We start from the raw sequence: 19,259 nt of genomic DNA, 5'->3' as shown, positions 1-19,259 counted from the left end.
CCAGAAATACCATTGCAACCCCTCCACTGGGCATGTGCCAGAAATCCCATTGCAATCCATCCACTGGGCATGCATCAGAGATCCCATTTGTAACCCTTCAGAGCTGGCTGACAGCCACCACACCACCAACCATGCTGACATTGATGCAAGTTTGCACTTTAAATGCACAGTCAAATTGTAATACAGAGACCTCTCTCTCAAACAAAGCCCACTACCAGTTACTGAACTCATGAAATCACTAAAGTGTACAAGTCTGGGACAGCATCAAAATTGACGCAAGTTTGCACTTTAAATGCACAGTTTGTAATACAGAGACCTCTCTCTCAAACAGAGCCCACTAGCTGTTTCTGAAGTCATGAAATGACTATTGTGTACAAGTCTGGGACAGCGTAGAGTGGTGCAAGTGTGAAAATTCAACAGCATAGTAATACAGACAACTGGGCATGCGCAGTGGTGATCTTCCATACGCCATGACATAGCGATACATGGCATAAGGCTTGGTTCCACTGGGCATGCACCAGAGATTCCATTGTCTTTGTAACCCCTCCACTGGCCATGCACCAGAAATACCATTGCAACCCCTCCACTGGGCATGCGCTAGAGATCCCATTTATAACCCTTCGGAGCTGGCTGACAGCCACCACAGCACCAACCATGCTGACATTGATGCAAGTTTGCACTTTAAATGCAGAGTGAGTTTGTAATGCAGAGAGCTGGTCATGAGAAATCACTATAGTGTCCAAGTCTGAAACAGTGCTGACATTGATGCAAGTTTGCTCTCTAAAGTATGTACTGTAATACAGACATCCCACTCCCAAAGCACTGGGCATGCGCTCCACATGTATTGAATACTGAATACTGTAAATAATAAAAAAAACTATATTTTCAATGTCTCAAACTCACGGGACAAGAAGATGGGAGAAGCAGTGGTACTAGGCATTAGACTCCTAGGCCACACACTTCACCCATTACTACAGTACTGTAATTCCTAAAGTAATGAAATCACTACAATGTCTAAGTCTGGGACAGTGCCGACAGTACTTAAATTGGCGCAAATGTGTAATTTCAACCATGCAGTCAGTGTGTAATACAAAGCCTAATGATTTAAAACTTTATTAGACATTCTTCTACTGGTTTATTATACATTCCTGATTCCATGTGGAAAAAGGTGTACTACTGTATAGTGTACTGAATCACCACTTCTATCAGCCAGTGATACAGAACATGCATTGGAAATCAGATGCATGCGCTATGTAGTTTAGGAAAAGTGACACCTTGTGGGCAAAAAGTTGTATTACACATTATGACTTTTTTCCAGCGCTACGCAATGCTACATTAGGAAACTTTCTGTGTGGCGCAACTCATGGTGTGGTGTGTGACACACCTTGCATGGTGTGCTTCATAGTGTATGGAGCAACAAACTAGCTGGGCACATCTGTATCTCTGACATTTTACATTGATGTCTTTCTGTATCTATGCTAGAAATAGGTTTCTATGTATAATTTGTAGCCATGTAATTGAATGCTTTTGGGACCAATTACCTACAAAAAATATAATTAATTCAAAATAGAGTCAGTATATTCTGGTCATTTGTGTGTGGGTTAACAGATAGACAGTAAAAAAGTAGATAATGTCTAGATAGACACCAGATGACCATTTTTGTGTCAACCTTTTGACCATGTTGACCATTTGTACCTGTCGACCTTCTTACATGTCAACCTTTGGTGTGTCAACCATTTGTTCTAGTCGACCTATTGACTGTCTAACATCTGGTGTCTATCTAGACATTGTTGACCTTTTTACTGTCTATCTATAGTCCCAGGGGTAAGAGGCAGATAACACCCTTTAAGATATAAGAAATATTAAATGCTCATACATATAGATTAACATAATATTTGTAGTAATATTTGAGAATCCAAGCAGGCCCACATTACATAACTATTAAAGATCATAGTTAGCTTGGGTGGAGGTAGTGATGATAATTACCATATGGTGAACCTGGGTTACAAGTGGATCACTGAGTACAAAAGTCTGGCCACCCTTGTTTTAATGTATAGGGCAAAGAAAAGAAAAACAGAAGCCTTATTGCTAGAAAAGGACCTGTGTTTACCAGCAATAGGACTTTTAACAGCTCACCCTGTAGACACTGAAAATGGATGTAACAGACCTGTCAACATATTTTAAATAAATATTTAGACCTTTATTACTACTTACTCACACATTGATTATTACACAGTACAATTTGTACCCAATCAGAAATTAAGTACCATAAACAATAAAGGGTGGAAATCACTTCCCATCGCAGGGATGTAGCTCCCGGGTTAAGTGCACAGAGCTAATTGACACCATCACACTTACCTGGGAAATGCACCATACTGCACCAAATGCCCAGGGCTTAGCCGCAGTAACTGGCAACTGCCGCGTGTGGCATGCGGTAACACAGCAACTAGTCCAAAAGCCCTAGTTACCGCTGATATCTCCTCAGGAGGGTGTAAGCAAAGATCCATCAGTCGCTTATTAAATGTGTGACTGATTGAATAGCTTCAGCCACTAACCCGCAAGCTACATCCCACCGATGGGAACTGAATTCTTCCCCAATATGCCTGTTGTGCTGCAGATTACATGATCCCTATTGTAGCTGAAGGGGAGGCATGTAGACATAAATTTATGCCAATTTAAATATCATAAATACCCTGCGGATGACCAGAAGTGTAATAAGTGGCACAGTTTTTAATTGCTCCGACTAAATAATAAAGAGGAACCAAATACAGGGGCTCCTATAGTCTGCACACTGGGGGTAATTCAGACCCGTTTGCGAGCAAAGGACGCTCGCAAACAGGTCGACGTTGCCCCACTGCGCATGCGCACGACGGAGGGAGCTCCGTCATGCGCATGTGCGAGACCCGGACTGCGACAGCCAAGCTGTCGCTCCAGGTCTCGCACCAAAGGGGGCGTGCTGTCGATGTTGATTGACAGCATGCCCCCTTTGGAGGGCGTGCCGGGGGCGTGGCGGCCAGACGGAGGCGTTCCGATGGGAACACCTACCGTCTGAAGCCGGCCCCACTGACATCACTAGTGATGTCAGTGGGAGTGATTTTGGCTCTGATAGAGCCAAAATCACTCCAGGGCTTGCGGAAGCAAGACCCTGCCGCAGGGTCTCCATCGCAAGCCCGATGGTCGCAATGGTCTTGTCCATCGCGACCATCATCATGGACACTCGCTATAGCTGTGGGTGGTCAGCTACAGCTATACGAGCGTCCATGAGGACGCTCCATTTTCATGGAGGAGGGCCCTGATTCAGAGCGAGCGCTCTGGTCAGAGCATCTGGCTCTGAATCAGGCCCACTGTCAGTAATGACACAGCGGCTATGCACAGGCAGAACACTGCTACATTATGCCCTGCAGTCTGAATAGGCCTCCAGTATAGATGCATTGGGGGAAAAAGGGCATTGGAGGAGGGGACCACACCATTGCCCCAGTACCAGATTAAGGTCCACATGGACCTGGCTGCAAGTTATGAAGGGCCTATTGTGTGATGCTGCATGGGGTGTGAACAGCACCCAGGGGGTGTGAACAATGTCGTAAGGGTGATGTCGTCATGTGCCATGGAGTGTGTCTAGCGCATACCTTCAAAAACCTCAATCTTCCTCCCCCTTGCTTAGATCATTAGTATAATGTGAGTCTATAAAGAAACAAATGGAAATATCCCTTATTACCATGACCATAATGTGACAAAAAAAATTGCACTAAATGATGAGGTAAATGTGATACCCTATACTAAAGGGCATACGGGTCACTTAGTGATGTCAGCCATATTAAATCTCTCAATATAAAAAAGAGACACCATACCTTTTTATTAGCTATAAATAAACACCATTATAAGGGCATACATAATTAAAATGCATCGTTAGCATAGACGTCACTTAGCTGTCTTACACACAGCAACGCTTGCAGTAGGCTATGGTCAACCTCAAGCACTGCGTATGGGTTCGATGTCAGCCAATTGTACCACTGTTTCATACACTTCCTGGAGATGACGTGTGCTAGTGGGCATCTATCTTTACCCGGCAATTGCACATTGAGACATAGTGGGCATCATAATGTGTTAGCGTGCATTCGCAGCATTTGCATACTGAACTTACTTATGGCTGCGAGCGAATGCAGCCTAGCGAACAGGTCTAAATCGCCCCCTAGTCCCAGGCAGCAAGTTCCGGCATCCAGGAGTCACCACATGTGGAGCTCACAGCAAAGGAAAGTCGATGGCAGCAGAGACGGGTGACTGATACCAGGGATGCATCATCAGAGCAGGCAGAAGAACCCCAGAACCGGCTTCCACCTCAAAGGATCAGGTAAGCAGCAACCAGATGGGGGGAATAGAAGGAGGACACAGTGCATCCTCGGACCACACTGACCTGGGCCACAGGGGACACCAGTCTCACTTGCCCATGATGTCTGGCCAGGGGACTGCAGGAGGACAGCCCTATGAAGTAGGTTTGGATGCAAATGTTCTCCCAGCTCAGGACTCCATCCAAAGGAAACTGCCACTGACAGATTAACACCTTGGGTGTCCTGGCGGTCATGAAGGCCATCCACACTGACACGTTGGACTCCGGTAGAAATATTCTTCCCCAAGAGAGTAGCTGTACCAAAATATTCCCCACACCAAGGCCAACTTATTGAGGTAAGAGGTAGCTTTGTTTTCAGGGTAGATGAGATGGATGGAGGCAGATTCTGCAATGTCTCTCAGGAGTCTTAATAAAAGGCGCCCACCGGAATGCCACAGTACTTACCTGTTCCATCTTTACTCAGATCTATTATTTAACTTATTCTCCATCCCAGGGCCAAAAATATTCCTTCCTATCCCTAAAAAAAATCCCTAAAACAACAAAGATTATGTTTTCTGTGCGCGCACGCTCATGAAAAAGGTGAGTGGTTTTGTGAAGCAGTAATGCCCCTTACACATTAAGCCACAATGTAATGCCTCTTACACATGATGGCAACAAAGTAATAAATCTCCTTACACATTATGCCACACAGTAGTGTAGTTATACCACCTGCCGATATCCTGACACTGACATCCCGAAATGGGGCTAAAGATGGGCATCAAAATCCCAAAGCCTATCTTTAGCCCCTCTACAGAATCCCAACACCCGGTTGTAGTTGTTTCAACTCTCGGATAGGTTATGGATGTGGATTATATTTAGGGAATTGACATGACCTATGCCTGGGGCGTGGAGTCTAATGTGCCAGTGGTTTTCACCAGGGACCCTTGCATGAAGGTATAGACTTGGCTGCATTTGACACACAGGTCATGGCCACCAGGATAGGTTCCCAAATACAGGTGCTGGGAAACTCTGGATGGAGTGTTGCGAATATTCAGCATAGTCGACAAGCCAGGTCAGGACCAAACAGGCAATATGGAACCAGGGAGCAGACAAGGAGCAGGTCACAGGGAATAGCCGAGGTCAGAACCAGATATAACGCAGTACCAAGGATCAGGCAGAATTGGAGTCACAGGCAAGCCAAAGGTCAGAAATGTTTTCAGAGGATATACACAGGAACGCTGGAGTAAGGTAATGGAGCCTATACTCTGGCACTGGATCAATCCCAGGAACTTCCTTAAATAGGTAAGGGTCTTACCAGCCGCAATTAGCACCACCTACTTCCTGTGCCTGCCCCTTTAAATCTAAAGCAGAGCAGCACACGCGTCCCTATGGGAGCCACGTCTGCCTGCACACAGAGCCACCAGGGGAGAGGCAGTGGGGATCCGCCAGGGGAGAGAGTGCAGCAAGTTGCCAGGGAGAGGACAGCAGGCATCAGGGACACACTGCCCGCTGCCCGCACTCCAACGCTGCCGGACCTGGTAAGTGACAGCCAGTGCCTGGTGCGCTATGACAGTAGGTAAGCTGGGCATTGGAAGCGGACAGCTTTGTGTGGGGGGAGGGTTAGGTTTAGTGCTCCCGAGGGGACTTAGAGTTAGGCATGCCCCTTGGAGGGTTAGGCTATGGGAAGGGAGGGTTAGGGTTAGGCACCCCCAGGGGTAGGTTAGGGGACCCCCTCGGGAGGGTTAAGTTTAGGCTGCAGGGAGGGGGGGTTAGGTTTAGGCACTACAGTGGTAGGTTAGGGTTAGGCACTAGGGGGGAGGGTAGGGTTAGGCACCCCTAAAGGCAGATTAGTAGGGGGAGAGGGTTAGGGTTAGTAAAAATACATACCTTGTCAGGATCTCTGTTTGCTGGTTTGCCAGCATCAGGACTTGAACCGCCAGACTTAGGTCCGGCGGTATTATATACCCATTCTCTTACAACATATTATGCAATACAGCAATACCCCTTACAATACATTATTCCACACAGCAATGCCCTTTTTAACTGATTATGCCAAATGGTACAACACATTATGAGACAGTAATTCCCCTTACATACTAAGCCACCTTAATGTCACTTACACATTGAGCCACCTTAATAAACCTTGACACATTAAGACACCTTATTACCCTTTACACATTGTGCCACAGTAATGTCCCTTACATATTTATGTCCCCATTCCCCTGAAGCCTTGCTCCTTGTCCCCAGCATCTGGTGCCACATGCTCACCCTGCACTGGCAGGCAGCTGCCCGCAGTACTTGAAAAACACAGCAATGCCATTCTCATGTGGTGCCAGTCACATACCAATCAGAGCTTGCATACTGGCAGCTGCTGCTAAATGGCTACATGGAAATGATGTTGGTGCCACTTTGTCTCTCAAAAGCTGATGGGGCAGCTGCCTGCAAGTCCTGGCATGTGGCTCTAAAAAGCCACACTTGCCCCTTCCTTGGCAGTCTCTCCTCAGCGCCTAGGGCATATGTCTCTCTAGTTGCGACCCTGTCCATCCTGTTACAGCTGCTTCACAGATCACAAAGGGGTCTATGTACTAAGCCTTGTAGAGAGATAAAGTGGATCAACATAAAGTACCAACCAATGAGCTCCTAATTGTAATTTTTTAAACACCGCCTGTAAAATGACAGTTCAAAGCTGTTTGGTTGATACTTTATCTCCGTCCACTTTCTCTCTCACCAAGGGTACATAGACCCCATAGTGACAAGACACTTTGATATATTGGTGAGACCCTAAATCTCATCTACTTGATTCTTCTGTGTGGCCCTGTGATTCTCCTCTGTACAATCCTGGGAATAAACAGGACCAGGATATCTCTCCAGGGTATCTCTGTTACTGGGTACATCTGTAGGAGACACACAGTGACTGAGTACATTGTATATATATGATCAGGTGATGTGTGTATATAGTTAATCAGAGAATCTGCTCCCCATTAGTCTCCTCTTACCCAGGGATGTGAGTGGTTGGTGATTCTCCATCATCACGTCCTTGTATAAATCCTTATGTGCTTCTATATACCCCTCCTCCTGCAATGAGACACAGGCAGTGACATCCTGACACCCTATAGGAACTTGACACACACGATACAGTCATCACTCAGACACAGCCCCTGGTGTTACTGTAGAAGGTAACATTAAAAGTCCATCTACAGTAGTTTAAGTTGGTTTTTAGGAGTTAATTGTGTGAAATACACAAGATGGTTCAATTTTACAATCTGATCCCCCATCAACTTACCTCACCTGTAGGTCCTGACCTCATCGTTGGGCCCCCACTCTGTGTCCTTTAGCTACAGCCGCCCCCCATGGACGTATCATCAGCTGTGATCAGCAGGTCACACAGTAGATGTCCTTGTGATGGGGGCTTGTCATAAACAATCTTATACTGTACTGGCCGGCCCATGGGAGATAGTAGGAGAAGTAAGGGCTGTGTGCACAGTACTAGGCACTGCATATAGACCACAGTCACAGGTAGGACAGGGGCTGTATGTATACAATGAGCCATTCTCGACTAATCTGCATCATTAATAGAGTACTATCTTCTTATTGCAAAACTTAATTACCTAGAAAACTACAGTAATAGCTGTAATCAAAAGTTTCAGGAATGCAGCAATGATAGAGAGCACAACAAACTATGAAATATTTAATATATCCCATCCTAATGTTACTCATACATGCCTACCCTCCTGGAATTCGCGGGAGGCTCACGATTTTTCAGATAACCCCCCGCACCTCCGGAAGGGCAGGCACTTCTCCTGTGGGCAGAATGGGGAGAATTTCTGTGGCAATCGCAGGTCCCGTGTAGGGGGCGGGGCTTAATGATGCAATTCTTCATGAATAGTGTTATTTAGCCCCATCCCCTATTAAAATTAGAACCAATTGTGGCTATTTCCCACAAAGGAGTGGGGCTTAATGATGCAACCCGTCAGGCCCTGCCCCCATCGCAAACCACCTCATTCTCCTCCTTGAGCTTCTCCCAGGGAGGAGAAAAGAAAGGTAGGCAACTATGATGTTACTATCGTAACACATTGTGTATAGTGAGGACACAGGACTACATACAGACACATGGCCGCTGTAACACCTAAGTGATGACGTAAACTGTACATATTACACAGACACACAACATGAGGCAGATGCTATAACACTGTAATAAGATGGTTCCATAGAGGATGTCACAGAAGGTAACAGCTACACATAGTATTCCCGGCTACATTCTAATGTACACACTGCTGATATACATAATAGGGTTATGCTCAAATACGCCATCAGTGTTACCTGTCACGCCAGGCTGGGGTCTTCTCCAAAGGTTACACCTGACACACAGGAGGCCTCACTGACACTCACTGTGTTATTAGTAGTGATGAAAGTGATGTCACTGTGACATTCCCAGCATCACTCACTTCCCCAGTCAGACAAACTGACACACTGATAGACCAGTAAGTCTCCTCTTTTCCCCCAGTCATAGAGCCCTAGTCAGCATTTCTTAGAGGTTCCTCTGATCCAGTCTCATGAGACTTCTCAGAGACCATCACACACAGTGCTGTATTGCTGAGGCTACACCAATGGTGATGTCACAGTGATCACCCTGCTACACACTGACCAGTATATACAGCCTGATATTACACCAGCTACACACTAACCAGTGTATACAGTCTGATATCATTCCAGATACAAACTGGCCAGTATATACAGCCTGATGTCATACCGGCTACACACTGACCAGTATATACAGCCTGATATTACACCAGCTACACACTAACCAGTGTATACAGTCTGATATCGTACCAGATACAAACTGGCCAGTATATACAGCCTGATGTCATACCGGCTACACACTGACCAGTATATGCAGCCTCACAATATAACCGATACACACTGACACCTATATACAGCCTGATACCACCTGGGGGAGGACCAGTTGTGTTTTATTTTTGGAATCCTAACGGTGGCGAGTCTTATGCCGACCTGAAGTCCGGGCTTCATTTTACAACGTATACCCAGGTCAGGTGTATTTCCTTCACTATAAAGGATTCCTTGTATTCATTTTACAAAAAAATACCTTTTTATTTGTCATTTGTAATAAAATTGTTTGGACAAATTAAGAGGTACCAAGACCTTCTTTTATCTCTTTTGTGGCCGAGGTTTCCCACATTTGATGTGAAGGGGAGAGAATGATGGGACAGAACTTGTAAAGAAACCATTTAAGGATTCAACAGAAATTGAGCCCTGTAATTGGGGTACATTTATATTTACCTTCTGGAGGGAGGAAAATGAGATAAAGATACCTTTATGGGTCCTGTATAACATCTATGACTGTGAGCAGGGCCGCCGTCAGGGGGGGACTGCCGGGACTGGAGTCCCGGGCCCGGCTAATGGCTGAAGGAGGGGGGCCCGCCCGCTTTTGCCCTGCTCAGCCTGCAGCCCTTACTAACCCCGCGATCTGAAGAAAGGAGCCCAGTCGCCGGCGCCGCTGCTACCAGCCGCTACCCCGGTCCCCATTAATGGAAGAGGCAGCAGGCCCTCTCGGGCCGCTCCTCCACCAACCAACACTCGCCTGCCCCATATGTTTAATAAAGTTTGTCTATTTTGAAGTCGGCGCATGTGACGTCATTACATCACGCCGCGCCCTGCCGCTGGAGGGAGAGTGAGGAGCCGTGGATGGAGAGGAGCTGGACCAGCATCTGCAGTGCTGTAGAGGCAGAGAAGCCGAAGACTTCAAGGTAATAAGGTAAGTGGCATGCACAGTGGGGAGAGACTGGATCTAATAAACGGTGAAGTGGAAGGAGTGGAGTGGGGAAAAAATATGATGGCCAGAGACTGACTGACGATGTAATAACGGGGTGGGGGGCGGAGAGTGGGGATAAAAATGCCGGCTAGACACTGGATCTAATAGGGGGGGGGGAATTAAATGCTGACCAGGGACTGGATTAAAAACCGGGGGGGGGGGAGCCCTGCCTACTTTGTCAGTCCCGGGCCCCTAAATTTCTGATGGCAGCCCTGACTGTGAGTCAGGGTACACTCTTACTCAGTAACACATAAATAAAGGAACCCAATTATCGGGGTTCATAAGAACTTGTGGTCTCAAAAAATACTACACTATGTATTTTTATATGACTCTTTTGTCTTTCCGGTGATTTCATCTGAGGCATACATTCCTGATATTTCAAAGGAGGAAGATTTCACTCTACATGACTGTTTGGAAGTGATTTATAAGTATATGTATCATTCCATGTTCTATCATTAAGAATTATTCTTCCCTATTTCTATGTTTATGTTTGGCGCCATCAGTTATATAGTATCCATTTGTTGGTAGAAATTGTTTTGTTGAAGGAGTGGTGTACCTTTAGGATACTATTACAGAGGGCTGCCAATGAGCGCATTTGTTCGTTTCCAAATACTGTATTTTCTGACATATATACAGCCTGATATCATACCGGCTACACAATGACCAGTATATACAGAACAAACAGATCGCAACTGAAACAGATTGACTGCTATACACAGGTCACACTGATATCATACACCTGATAAGCACTAAACACTATACAGAGGTCACATTGATATCACAAGCCTGATACACACTAATCACTATACACAAATCATGCATATACACATTCACTGTAGGGGTAAATTTACTAAAGTAAGAGTATTTAGAAGTGAGTTTTAGAAGTGATGTTGCCCATAGCAACCAATCAGATTCTAATTAACATTTAACTAGCACCTCCTAGAATATAATAGCTAGAATCTGATTGGTTGCTATGGGCAACATCACTTTTAAAACTCAATTCTAAAAACTCTCACGTTAGTCAATTTACCCCCTACTATTATACACAAGTCACACTGATATTACACAACTGACAGTCACAGACTGAGGAGGAAGGGGAATATACATCTCATACTGTTCTGTGGTCATACATAGGCAGCTATAGGCAGTATATGTACACTGACATTTATACAGGACTAATGTACAATATATTAGGATAAGAACATATCAACATTGGGGGGTCACGTACACACACACAGGTGCATGAAGGTAAAATTACAGACAAGATTCAGGACACAGTAACAATACATATTGTATATAGACAAAAATCATAGGCTGCACTAAAGAGCATTAGTTATTCATTTAGTAGTCCCGTGACTAACACATAAGTGTCTACCAGTTAGCCATTTACTGGTGCACAGCTCCAACCAGAAACACCAAATGTTTCCTTACTATAAGTGAACGCTGGGTTCCCATATACAGCATAGAGGTTGAATACCTTCATATCACTGGAGCCATCTGGACACACCAATAGCTGTACACTCTAGAATGGCACTTTAAGAGCAGGTGAGCACCTGATCTCCACAGTGCATTGTCAGTAGGGGGTTGGTTACCTCCATAACTGGGCAGCACTAGACATGCACCAACACAGCACATTCCAGGGTAACCAAACCAAGCTGACAAGTAATCTCTGATGTGTGTGCACCAGCTGGGGATAGCGCCGTTTGTAGATCACCTGTCTACTATGTTATAGGGGGCGCAATATTAGATTATGCCATCCATCCATCATCTGTATGCAGTATCCGTTATGCTATAGCAATATTAATTTGACTGTTCTTTTAGGAGTCTGCAGTCATAGAAGAGAAGGAGGGAAAAGCAAATGCACACTCTAAGCACTAAGAACACTTAATATCACAAAATATATAATAAACTCAATAAACATGGTTTTAAATTGAGGTTCTTAGTACATATTTGGTCAAAGATGTTTGCCCACCTACTACATCAAGGTGAACCTCATCAGGTGGGTCCCTAACATCCCTAATACTGACACATTGTATAAATTTATCAGGTAAAAAAAAGGTAAAACCAGGTGGAGTATCTAGGAGGCTATTCCCAGTTGGATTGGGACTTACCTATGTATTTTTTTCCTTGTGTGCAGACCACCAGGATTCCACCTCATTCCGGGTGCAGTGGTTTCCTATTTTGTTGGTAATCTTCCATTCCTACTGTGATACCTCTTTTTGGGACTGTGTTTTTTTTACCTTTTTTTACCTGTTTTTATATATGTCATTTATCTTGCTGGACATTTAATAAACTTTTAAAGATTTACGTTCCTGGAGTTTGGATTTTTCTGGTCTTCTGAGGTTACTACAAAGTCGTTACAGGGTGAAAAGATATCTTTTGGGGAACACCTATACCTGATCCCAGGTGAGTTCATTCCCAGAAGGGAACAAGCACTGAAAAGTAACCACTCTATATGTGACCAGAGTAGAAGATATAAAGATACCTTTATGTGAAAGTAGTTTATCATTTGGGGTGAGTGATCCCATGGTTTATCACTTATCATCAAAAAGAACAGCATAATTGGAGTATAAATATGTTATCTCTCCTCTCTATTTGAGACTATTACACCTACTAGGAACGAATAAGAGAAGACGTGATTTGAGAGGGACAGCGCTCTTTTGGACCACACAATTTGTCTTTTATCTGTATATCTGTGGGGGTGGTGCTCCTGAGTGTGGACTGAGCTGCAGTCCTACGGTGCAGGTTGTTTTAAGATTGTTTGTTTTGTACTATGGAGATTGGTTGCTAAAGTAAGATACCCAAAAAAAATTAAACATGAACAAAAGATATTGTAAAGTAAAAGTGCTGGAGCATGGTATTGAATAATATCCCTCTGTAAGTATAAATTGAGATTAGTGGTGTACTCTTACATATTTTATTTAATCAAAATGTACTATATCTACAGTATACAGTAATCTTAAAATATAAACAATGATACACTGTAGCATACACTATCATTTTACAGTACAGTACTTTGATGCTACAGTATTTAGAATATAGTAGATGTACTGTTTGTGTTTCTCTGTGAATTTTATGAATAAAATATGTGAGTACACCATTAAGCTGAGTGACATTATTCAATACTGTACCATGCTCCAGTGCTGCTATTGTAACAAATACCGTACTGACACATGAAAATCATGCCATCTTCAAGATCCCAACACCGTTTAAATACAGTACACACAATGGAAAATTATAGTAAGAACTACAGAAGACTCTAGCAATAAGAATTACTGTACCTCTCCACTACTGTTGTCCCTGCCAATCACGGTTATTTATACAGTTAGTGTACAGTAGGAGTTTATATAATATGCAGCGAGATATACAGTAGGCTGTGTGGTAAAACAACCTGGCTTGGCCTTGTACATCACATAATTGGTGATTTAAAAATTTGACTATACAGTACTGTACTTGCCGATATTCCAGTACTGCCTGCATCTCGCTAGAGTACAGTACTGTATGTCAAAAGCACCTTATTCTGTTTTATAAAAACAATTTCATTGCAGTAATATGGTGATGTATAGTGCATTATTTACTGTTTAGTATTTACCTTCAATTGGCATTGGCGGCTCCTCATCCTCCTTCTCTGGCTCTTCCTCTAAAGGTAAAATTAAACTACATTGGCTTTACTGTACATTGAAGATACTGTAAGTGTGAAAGTCTGAAGGGGAAACATGATGGAAACTGTCAACTACTCTATACAGTGCTGTATCAAGGCTTTCAATAAGGTACAGTACAGGAGGGAGAGAGAGACACTGAATAGGAACATACAGTAAGTACACAGTTATAGAACAATGTACTGTACACTACAGTATTTATGGCTTGGGGGAGGGCTGCTGTCAATTAGGATGCAGTCTGTGTGTCAAAGTAAATGTTGTCAAGTCCAAAAACTACAGTAACTACACTACTGTACTGTCTCCCTAATAGTACTAATAATTACCACTATCCTCTGACTCCTGGGCCAGGGAGTGCTGGACCCTTTCAGTTTCTGGAATTCTAGGAAAAAAAATTTTGTCTCAAAACAATGTGGAAAAAAAATTGTTCCTGTTACACAAGTACAGAAAGAATGTGTGTAAGGATAAGAGGTTGAAGATGGGTCTTTGGAGTACAGGAGGGAGAGAGAGAAACCGGAAAGGAGGGAGATAGAAGACAATGTACTGTAGTGTACAGTACTTATGCAGCCCTGAAAGATGTCTGTGCCCGGCTGCAGGGTCCTGGGCAGGGGCTAAGGGCTGAGGCCCTTCAATTTGTGGAACTGTGGGGGGGGACAAAATGTCATTTTGACTCAAAGCAATGTGGTAAAAGGTCAATAAATTCAACCAGACAGCATTACTATTATTACAGTACACTTTATTGACAGTATCCACTTACTGAACAGTATGGCTCATGGACACTAGACCAGACACAAAGATGAGGGGTTGGGAGGGTAGACATTCACCAGCATGGCATAGTTAACAATATCCCCAGATTGGACTGCATGTACTGCCCACTGGGGATATCGTTGATGCCTTGGAGGAGTACACGCATCCTTGGTGATTAACTGCATACACACTAGATGATTTGAACAATATATCAATGAACCATCTTTTTATTGTTCATGCAAATCATCTGATGTGCAAGCCCCTTAATACAGGTCACCAAAACATACTGTACAGTACTGGAAAATAAAAAAACACAAGGACAGAAATAATTCCTGTGTAAGGAGAAGAGGTTGAAAGCTGAATCTTTGGACTACAGGAGGGAGAAAGAGACACTGTGAAAAAGAAAAAAAGGAGAGATACAGTAGAAGACAATGTAGTGTACAGTACTTACAGAGAGTACAGGGGCTGCTGGGGCCATCTGCAGCCTCCTGGGGCTCCTCCTCCTTATCATCTGTTTCTGGAACTGTGAAAAAAAAATAGTCACAAAACTATTTGAAAAATATCAATAAAATAGCCCAACAATATTACTGTACTACTGTATTATTACACTTTTTTACAGTATAAGACAAGGTGACCGAAACATACTGTACTGCACTGGACTGAAAAAAAGCAGTAGTACAGTACTGTACAGTAAGAATTAGTGTGTAAGCAGACAAGGTTGGAAATGGGTCTTTTGCTGCATATACTGTACAGTATTACACTATAGATGATAAGTTTAATGATCTGGACGATAATCTGTAGAGAGATACAGTACTGTAGAAGACAATGTACAGTAGAGTACAGTACTTATGAGGCCTGGAAGGGTGGCGATGGTAGCGATCTGTGAAAAAAAAAACATATTGTAATTTTGACAATTTAAAAAATGGCAATACTGTAAATGTAGCCTCACTGCATGGCATCGTTACCAATATCCCCAGATTGGGCTTCATGTACTGTACAGCCCACTGGGGATATCATTATCCACTCGATGGAGTGAGCAAGCGTGCGCATTGTTGATGATTTACTGCATGCACACTAGATGATATGAACAAGCATAAATAAATATATATAAATATTGTTACGGTTCAAGCAAATCGTCTGGTGTGTAAGCCCCTTAATACAGGTCACCAAAACATACTGTACAGTACTGGAAAATAAAAAAAACACACAGGAGAAGAGGTTGGAGATGCGTCTTTGAAGTACAGGAGAGAGAGAGAAAGAGAGACACTAAAAAGGAAAAAAAAGGAGAGAGATAGAAAACAATGTAGTATACAGTACTGTACTTATGTGGCCTGGCAAGGCAACTAGGCTCAGGTGAGGAGGGCTGAGGCCCATCAATGTGTGGTACTGTGGGAAAAAAAAAAAAGTCATTTTGCCTCAAAACAATGTGGCAAAATGTCAAGAAATTCAGCCTGACAGTACTATTACACTTTACTGACAGTATGCACTTACTGTACAGTATGGCCCATGGGCACTAGACCAGGTTTGTACAGTATGAGCCAATATTGTTTGCCATGGGCCTGGTAGTGGTGCCGGCATCATCAAGTGTACTCTATGCACACTTGCTGATGCCAGCAGCAAGGAAAGATGAGGGGGTGGAAGGGTAGGCCATGCTGCATTCGCCAGCATGGCATCGATAACAATATCCCTAGATTGGCCTTAATGTACAGCCCACTGGGGATATTGTTGATGCCTCAGGGGAGTGCATGCACGAATCCTTGGTGATATACTGCATACACACTAGACGATATGAACAATACTGTATATTATTGAACCATATTGTTATCATTCATGCAAATCATCAGGTGTGTAAGCATCCTAAATACAGGTCACCGAAACATACTGTACAGTTCTGGAAAATAAAAAAAAACACAAGGACAGAATAAATGAATAAATTAGTGTGTAAGGAGAAGAGATTGGAGATGCGTCTTTGGAGTACAGGATAGAGAGAGACATTGACAAAGGAAAAAAAGGAGAGAGATTGAAAACAATGTAGTATACAGTACTGTACTTACGTGGCCTGGCAAGGCAACTGGACCTGGGCTGGGAGAGCTGAGGCCCTTCAATTTGTTGTACTGTGGAAAAAACAAGACAAAAACATGTCATTTTGCCTCAAAACAATGTGGAAAAATGTCAATAAATTCAATCTGACAGTACTATTACTACAGTATTATTACACTTTACTGACAGTATGCACTTACTGTACAGTATGGCCCATGGGCACTAGACCAGGTGTGTATGAGCCAATATTGTTCGCCACAGTGCCGGCGTCATCAAGTGTATTCTATGCACACTTGCTGATCCCAGCAGTAAAGAAAGATGAGGGGGTGGGAGAGTACAGTATGCCATGCTGCATTTGCCAGTATGGCATTGTTAACAATATCCCCAGATTGGGCTATATGTACAGCCCACTGGGGATATCGTTGATGCCTCGGGGGAGCGCGCACACGCATCCTTAGTGATTTACTACATACACACTAGACGATATGAACAATACTATATAATGTATCATTGAACGATATTGTTAATGTTCATCCAAATCATCTAGCGTGTAAGCCCCTAAAGACAGGTCATTAAAACATAGTGTACTATACAGTGCTGGAAAAAAAAATACACATGTAAAGAAAGAATTAGTGTGTAAGGAGAAGAGGTTGGAGATGGATCTTTGGACTACACTAAGGAGAGCGAGACACTGTGAAAAGGTAAAAATGGAGAGAGATACAGTAGAAGACAATGTAGTATATGGTATTTACAGTAATTACACAGCCTGGAAAAGAGGCTTGGCCCCTGTGCAGGCTCCTGGGTAGTGGAGGGCTGGTGCCCTTTATGTTCCCAAACTGTGGTGAAAAAAAAACATGTCATTTTGAGACATGTCATTTTTAGCAATGATTAGCATCTCTAAAGTATGTGTAAAAAAATGCTTTAATGTTACAGTAAAGCAAGGTCTTTTATTGTCTCCAAATTACATCTTGGGTGAGAAATGGGAATGGCATTTAAATGCCGGCAGCTGTTCAGCCACCAGTTCAAATCCCAACAGCATCAGCCCAATGGAAAAGATCCTGACATTGGAAGATAATTAAACTATACCTTACCCTCTCCCCACCTAACCTATTATGAGTGCCTAACCCTAACCTCCACCCTAGTGCCTAACCTACACCTGTTAGTGCTTAAACCTAACCCCCCTCCCCACACCCTAAACCGAACTCTCCAGGACGTGCATAACCCTAACCAAAAAATGCAAGGTTAAGGTGTACTAGAATCACTGCTGATCTCACTCTCCAGCTCCACAATCACAATATGGAGGTGTTCTGTGTAAAGAAAAGAATCACACAGTAATGCACTCAGTAGGAAAGTACTATAGAGGGTAAACATACTGTAACATTACTGTACAGTACAGTAGTAAAACAAAATGTCTTATTCTACAGTATACAGTACTTACTTGGCTGGGGAGGGGAGTCCGGCTCATCCTCTGCCTCCTCCTCAGGTTCTTGGCCTGTGAAAATAAAGAAATATATAACTGTACTGGAAAATAAAAAAACACAAGAACAGAAATAATTAGTGTGTAAGGAGAAGCATCTTTAGTGTACAGGACAGAGAGAGAAAAAAAGGAGATAGTGATATAGAAGACAATGTACTGTAGTGTACAAGTACAATGTACTTACGCGGCCTGGCAAGGCAACTGGACCTGGGCTGGGAGGTCTGAGGCCCTTCAATTTGTTGTACTGTGGAAAAAAACAAAACAAAAAAAACATGTCATTTTGCCTCAAAACAATGTGGAAATATGTCAATAACTTCAGCTTGACAGTACTATTACTACAGTATTATTACACTTTACTGACAGTATGCACTTACTGTACAGTATGGCCCATGGGCACCAGACCAGGTGTGTTTGAGCCAATATTGTTTGCCACGGGGCTGGTGTCATCAAGTGTACTCTATGCATACTTGCTGATGCTGGCAGCAAGGAAAGATGAGGGGGTGGGAGGGTTAACAATATCCCCAGATTGGGCTGCATGTACAGCCCACTGGGGATATCGTTGATGCCTCGGGGGAGCATGTGCATGCATCCTTGGTGATTTACTGCATATACACTAGAGGATATGAACAATATATATTGTTATCATTCCTGCAAATCATCTGGTGCGTAAGCCCCTTAAGACAAGTCACCAAAACATACAGTACTGGAAAATAAAGAAAAACACAAGGACAGAAAGAATTAGTGTGTAAGTAGAAGAGGTTGGAGATGCATTATTGTAGTACAGGTGAGAGAGAGAGACTGTGAAAAGGAAAAAAAGGAGAGAGATACAGTAGAAGACAATGTACAGTACTTATGGAGAGTAAAGGGGCTGCTGGGGCCAGCTGCAGCCTCCTGGGCCAGGGCTCTTCAATTTCTCTGACTGTGGAAAAAAAACAGAATGTTCCTGTTACACAAGGACAAAAAGAATTCATGTGTAAGGAGAAGAGGTTGGAGATGTGTCTTTGGATGAGAGAGAGAAAAAGAGAGAGACACTGTGTTAAGGAGAAATGAAGAGAGATACAGTAGAAGACAATGTAGTGTACGGTACAGTACTTATGTGGTCTGGAAAGGCAGCTTGGCCCGGGTGCAGGTTCCTGGGTGATGGGGGGCTGGTGCCCTTCATATTCCTGAACTGTGGGAAAAAAA

Source organism: Taudactylus pleione, unplaced genomic scaffold (assembly GCF_031769625.1).
Source record: "Taudactylus pleione unplaced genomic scaffold, aTauple2 ptg000977l, whole genome shotgun sequence".
NCBI classification, from domain to species: Eukaryota; Metazoa; Chordata; class Amphibia; order Anura; family Myobatrachidae; genus Taudactylus; species Taudactylus pleione.
This window is presented reverse-complemented; position numbering follows the sequence as displayed.